The sequence below is a fragment of the Equus quagga genome, chromosome 10, assembly GCF_021613505.1.
Source record: "Equus quagga isolate Etosha38 chromosome 10, UCLA_HA_Equagga_1.0, whole genome shotgun sequence".
Classification (NCBI taxonomy): domain Eukaryota; kingdom Metazoa; phylum Chordata; class Mammalia; order Perissodactyla; family Equidae; genus Equus; species Equus quagga.
The window spans coordinates 94917575-94924716 of record NC_060276.1 but is presented as its reverse complement, the minus strand read 5'-3'; the positions used below and the strand labels follow the sequence as shown (position 1 = coordinate 94924716).

Here is a 7142-nt window from a genome sequence, read left to right as displayed (position 1 = left end):
CATCCTTTATCTTGCTGTTTCTCCAATTCTGCCCAACCAAAGGCCCAGGAATGAGCAGATAGAGGTGGACAGGGCAGCAGCTATGAATACTCTTTAGTTAACTACTCCCCCATCACTCTCCCCTCCGGCTACGTGTTGAATATGAATCAAATTCAGAGGGGCCAGTTCCTTTGTTTCCTGTCATTCAGGGTATTGGGAAGAAGATTCCTTGGGTTTTCTTAACTTCTTTTATTATAATTTCCATCAATGTGTTAGCAGAGAGTAAAAAGAAAATTTTATATGTTATAGAAAACCAAGAACTGGTTTGTGATTATAGCACTCACGTGGTGGCAGCCTCTGAAAACGGCATAAAGCGTTTTTGAAGTTGGGACCTGTTTTATTGATTTACAAGGAAAGTTCCACTAAATGAATGTCTGAATGGACTAAGGGTATGGTTAAGAATGGATAATAATCAAGGCCAAAATTTTTTATTTTATAGAAAGCAAAGCTGAAGATTTTTTTTTCTGAAAATTAGGTAATGAATGTTAGGAAAAACTGTACAGGGTCAGACTAATTGTATTTTGTCTTCACCTCCTTTATGCTTGGGGGCATTTCTAGCTAACATTTCCAACCTCGAGAAAAGAAAGGCACAATGTACCAGTCAATTTCCTAAAATACAAAATAAAGCCTACCTCATGCGTCATGTGAATAAGCTATTAAGAGCTGAGCCTGGTTGCAGCATAACTTCCTCCGAATTACCGTGATAATTCAAATGTAAAAGGCTTCACAACAGTTTTGCAAGGAAGGAAATAGACTGGGGGAACAGACCAACCTACACCAAATTTAAACTTACACACTCCCAGCTGCTAGGAAAACACGAAACTGTATCAAAAGGGAAGCAAGGACTGTAGAAAATTTTCTGACTATTAGCACGAGGTTAATGTAGTGTATTTTTGCTGTAAAGAGTAAAATTAATTTTAGCAAATAGTGGCCCACTATCATTGTTTCTTTATTAATAATGTGTGCAACCAATCCAGTTATTTCTTAAAATGTGTAAATTTAATTAAAAATCACCTATTAAAACTATGATATAGTTACTCACATTCACCAAATGGTTGGCACCAACAGCGTTTTACATGCTGACAGTCCTGCGTATATTGTCTCTCAGCCATCGCAGCAACCCTCGTAGGGAAGATTTATAAAATTAACAGAATGACTAGGACACATATTAATTACAAGCATTTCAAGTTCCGTAGTTTCAGATTTAGGGAGCCCTGTTCTTCACTGCAGCAGTCGCACATTCAGCTGTATGGAGATGTGTGAATGCAAAGGCAATAGAAATTATACCTGCAATTTTTGGCATCACCCCATGAAATCACATCGGAATGACCTTACATGGCCTCGATACATGGGAATATAGAATCAGGTGTTCCATGTGATGATCAAATGGGGAAAGGCATTTCAAGTAACTGAGACCTTTACCTACGTGAGAAAGTTCATGTATGTGGTGTCTACTAGGAATTTTACTCTAGAATTCAATGCTCCTAATAGGCACTTCTTCTCTCACTAGACAAATTGGATTTATTTCCTGCCACCTAACTCTTTCCAAGAAAGCTCTGTTATCTTTTATCTACTATGTGTAATATGTTCCCAAGTTCACAACCTCTTCTAGATTTTTGCAAATAAATGCTGTCTCTTATTGTTCTGGGATCTATTCTTCATGAACTACAGGGTGATCGCCTTAAAATGTCAACTGGATCATGCCATCTCCTCCCCGAAACTTTTCAAAGATTTCTCATTATACCTAAAATAATATCTCGACTCGTTTGGGAGCCGACTTCTGCCTTCCTCAGCAAACTCTTTGCACACCACTGCCCTGCTAATGCCTCCCTGTGCTACTCACTCCTGACCTCCTTTCATTCGCTCAAACACCCAAAGTCCTTACGTCAGGGCTTTGGTACATCTCCCTCCTTGCCCTTTCCGTGCCTGGCTTCTTCTCATCCCTGAGGACATGCTGTACACAGTTGCTTCTCAGAGACACCTTCCTTGAGTTTTCAATTGAAATGAGGTTCCTTGTACATTTAAAAAAGACAAACTTACACTTTATATCGCACTCGTTACGGCTCTTAACTGTGCGTACTTATGTGATCATTTGTTTGTCTCCTCCAGACAAGTAAATATGTAAGTACGTGGGCTTTATCTATTTCACTCAACACAGTATTCTTAGAGCCTAGCACTGTGCCAACATTTCTCGAAATGGATGAATTTATGCTGTCTGAACTCTCCTTTAAATGGACTGGACAAATTCAGTCAATGTATCTGTAAAAAATAAGTATAAATTTCTCCCCTGTCCATATGGCTTTTGTTTTGCTATTTTTTTGTTCAGGTGGTTATAAGTGGTGGTTATAGAAACAGATATTAGAAAGCACTGAATTGTTTTCTATAATAGAGTAAGAAAATAGTGTCATTGAGGGAATATGGTTCAACTGAGGAGTAGAGAGATTCAGGAAATGTCAAGAGGACAGAGTGTGACTTGGGGTGGTGGAATTGGGGAGAAATCTCCTGTACCTAGATGACCAACGGATTTGAAGGATAAGCATATATAACATGCAATTTAAATTTACTTTGATATATCATGCTCATATATTATTCAATAGAATTCTTCTTTTTTTTTGAGGAAGATTAGCCCTGAGCTAACATCTGCCACCAATCTTCCTCTTTTTTGCTGAGGAAGACTGGCCCTGAGCTAACATCTGTGCCCATCTTCCTCTACTTTATATGTGGGACGCCTATCACAGCATGGCTTGACAAGCGGTGCCCTGTCTGCACCCAGGATCTGAACCGGTGAACCTCAGGCCTCTGAACTGGAACATGCGCACTTAACCGCTGCGCCACCAGGCTGGCCCCTAGAATTCTTCTTAAAATAATAACCTGTCTGCTTTTGGCTTGGGGCCTCAAGGAGTAGGCTATGTATCTCATATTAGGTTTTCTCTTAGAGTTGAGTGAAAGGAACAATCCTGAGACACAGAGTAAAGGATGAGAATTAACTGGAGGCAGATAATCAGAGCTGGAGTTCTTCCTCCTGCTCTGACACCTCTACCAGGAATTTGCAAAAACCTTTGATGGGACATTGGGCTATCTACAAGGGGTGAGGCCAATATTATCTAGATTTCCTTTCAAGGCCCTAGAGTATGTCCCCAACAAAGAGTTTAGGGTCGTGAAGCTTAAGGGCATCATAAAATTGACCCAGGGTTACAATAAGCTCCAGACACTGATGTTAGTAATATTGTCTAGGAATTATTTGATGATTCAGCTAACACTGTGGCATCTCTGCCATAAAATATTCCACAATTCCATTAAAATCACATGAAAACATGTATAAAAAGTCATTGAGGCTCTTTATTGCTTTACAGTTTTCCAGGCTCCAGGAAGGCAGGGTTCTGTATCTGTTATAACATTTTGCAACTGTAACTTAAAAAACACTGTATACAATAGGATAGACATCAAATGCTTTTAAGCTATACAGACACGTATATACATACTATATATATATATATGGACATACACATATATATACTTACATGCATATATATATCAAAACATATCTAGTCGAAATGTTATACATTGTTTCCCAAAATAACTTCAAAATGTATAGACAATGAAAACTATCATTAAATGTATCTACAGTAGTCCCTCCTTATCCACGGGGGATATGTTCCAAGACCCCCAGTGGACGCATGAAAGTGACTATCTAAGTGACTAATAGCGGGTAGTGTACACAGTGTGGATCCACTATACAAAGGGATGATTCACCCACCTCCCAGGTGGAGTGGAGCGGAATGCTACTCAGAATGACATGCAATTTAAAACTTATGACTTGTTTCGTTGTGGAATTTTCCATTTAATATTTTCGGTCCACAAATGACTGCAGGTAACTGAAACCACAGAAAGCGAAACTGTGGATAAGGGGGAACTACTGGAACCATTTAAAGTAAAATCAAAATCCTTAGCTCTCTAATATTTGTTCTAAATTAACAGCTCCGGGCTGTTATTTTTATATTCTTAATGTTGCAAATGTTATATACTTGTGTCACAGAACATTAGAAATACTGAGCACAGTTAAATACATTCGCAATCCCAGCTCCTTTAACGCTGAATTTTTAGCTTATTTCATTCCTGATTTTTTCCCCTTAAGCTTGGTGTTGGCTGTTGCTGCTATTTCTTTTTGTTTTTGGCAAGTTTGCGGGTTTTTTAAAAATGTGTTTTCAATGAGGAAATATATCATTTGTTGACAATATAGCTCTTGAAAAATAAAAAGAGTATAGATATTATAAGACGAAGCCAACTCCAGTCATGAGATACTACATACATCATGTGAAAGCAACAATCTGATCTCTAGGTTATGAAAACTAGAATTAAGAAGTCACTACACAGAAAATGTCCACCTTTCCTGCTTGACACAGCTTGGATGCAATTCCACGAAATGTTTAATAAGCTGAATTCTTCCCCATTGTGTAAACAAAATGACAAGACTAAATCTGTCCCTGGCAATTTCAGTCTAAATCCATAATTGTGCGAAACACCAGCCCCTGTGCCTTTCATCCGTTAGTGTGACCATATTTTCTTAGGTGGTGGGAGAGAAGGTAAAGCGACTACAGAGAACAAAAATGTGGGAAGAAAAAATAGTTTATGCTAGACACCATAAGGTAATGGGGAAAAGAAAGCCTCAATTAATGCATCTCCTAAGGGTGTAAAGACTATACTCCAGCTTTGGAAAGTTAATTTAGAAAGAGAGAGGAAAAGTATGAATAATTGCAATTTAACATGAAAAATGCACAGAGAATGGAGCACAGTGGAGGATTCAGAAAACATGTTATTTGGAAGAATCTGTTGGTTATCTGGATGAAGAAAGAGCAACTAAGTTCACCAACATCTGACATCCTTCACACTGCTGGTAACAAACTAGTAATGGTGCTCCTGGCTCTGTACTTCCTAACTAGGACTTCCTAACAAATTCTGACCAGCTCAGTGAGGGAGCTCACCAAATAAACCGAAATTCTTTTCCAGTCTTGTCTAATCTTGTATACTCTATTTTCCTTTTTTAGCATTTAGAAATAACAGGTTGAGTTGGCAGATATTGTTTATGAACCCCTGAAGTTGCTTTGACCAGTGAAATCTCCGTTTTATTGAGTCCTTGATAACAGAAATAGGATTTACAGGGAGACGGGGATATTGGAAAGTTCTATACTAGATGTTATCTGAGAGGCCAACGGAGAAGCCCCTTAGTTTCTAGTTGAGTTGTATTTTTCTCCATATAAAGTTGTTCCTTTATTTCTGTTTTCGTTACCGACCCAAAGTGGGTTCTCTTCCTGGCAAGGTAAAATCAGACTCTCCACCAGAGGTAGGTGTCACACAAAGCAGAGCTTATTTGCAGCAAATAGAAGGGCACGAGAAAGCATTTCCAAAGTCGTGGCTGTCTCCAGCATGGGAAAGCACGGTCCTTTTATCTGGGATGGGGAATGAATATTCAAAAGAGAGAGGTGGGTATTCACTTGCGCAGGCTCAGCTGGCATCTCTCTGCTCATCTGCTCTGGTGCTGCTATGGCTGTGAGGCTGGGTCTGGTTCAGGGTAGTTGTTGATTACATCTCTTAAGATAACAAGAAAAAACCAATTTGGAGAAACAGTTAAATGCTTCCAAAACCTCCCTTGAGTTTCTGGGGGTAATTAGGCAGTGACATTTCCTCATGCCCACTCCAAACAAGACCATTAGCATCTTTGCTTGTTTTATTCTCTTCTGCTTTGGTTTACTTGGGATGCTCTTTTTTTTTTTTTTTTTTTTGAGGAAGATTAGCTCTGAGCTAACATCTACTGCCAGTTCTTCTCTTTTTGCTGAGGAAGACTGGCCCCCGGCTAACATCTGTGCCCATCTTCCTCTACTTTGTGTGTGGGACGCCTGCTACAGCATGGCTTGACAAGCGATGTGTAGGTCCGCACCCAGGAACCGAACTGGCGAACCCTCGGCCACCAAAGTGGAAAGTGAACTTAACCACTGCACCACCAGGCTGGCCCCAGGATGCTCTTCTTTATGAGGTGAGGATGTCCTCTTGACTCCTGCTATAGGATTACGTCATTTTATTGGTACATTCCCTGAAGTTCTAAGTGGTTGCTTTACCAGACATGCTGAAGAATGGACTCTAGAGAATGCAGGCTTTGGTGGTGGAGAAACGACGGGTTGTGTGGCAGTTTGAGGAATGCTTACATTCGATGTACTCCCTGAACTTTCACTGGAATTTACCTGTGGTACAGAAGCTTCAGTAGCCTATATGTTGGTCGCACATGTTGTCGTTACAACTGGCACAGGACTGTTTCTGTCCCTAAAGCTGTCAGAACAGTTCAATGGACCAATCCTCAGAGCACTAGTAGATGAGGGCACAGGCATGCAGTTATCACTGTCCATCCTTAAGTAGATGGATGTCACTCTGCCACTCAGAGATGTCAGTCACACACCTTCTGTTGAAGGATTTTGCCTTTTCTGAAGCACATGATGAGGTAGTAGTTGAAGCTGATTCATTTTTACATGCACTGCAGCAATTTTCACATAAACTTCCAACATTTTGCTGCTTATTGCTTGCCTGTAAGCTGTATATGTGAAAGACTGAATGTCATAGGGGAGATTAACATTGAGGTTATCAGAGTTTTTTGTTTTTTTAAACATTAAGTCAAATTACCTATATTGTATGAAATTCTTCCTTCTTCTTTTTCATCCTCTTCCTTTTAATTCTTACTGCAGATCAGTTCTCTCCCTGCCCCTGGATGAAATCCTTGACATGCCCCCTATTTTTTCCAGTCCCTCTTAAAAAAAAAATTAATCTCTTTAAAGCATTGACAAGTTCAATTTCATCTCATAATGACTTAACTCCAGTCTACTCTAGTGTTATTTTAAATGTCAAACTTATTCAGAGTTAAGCATTTCTCCTCCCTAAGCACAGACGTTCTTGAGCACTGGAAGCCCACAGTGGGGGGTGGGGGGCAGGGTAGGGATAGGACAGGCACTTGCTTTTTCTCTTGGTTGTTTGCTAATTACTATACAGCTGACCCCAGGGCATTGGTGAAAAGGGCATACATTTAAGTGGCTGCTTCATTTGGAATCTGTTGTTGAGGC

The 7142-nt window shown here is 39.8% G+C and overlaps 1 pseudogene; it reads right to left on the bottom strand.

Moving 5' to 3' along the window:
* Nucleotides 1-5664: 5664 nt before the first annotated feature.
* LOC124245510 (poly(A) polymerase alpha-like) lies at nt 5665-6695 on the bottom strand (annotated as a pseudogene).
* Nucleotides 6696-7142: the final 447 nt, after the last annotated feature.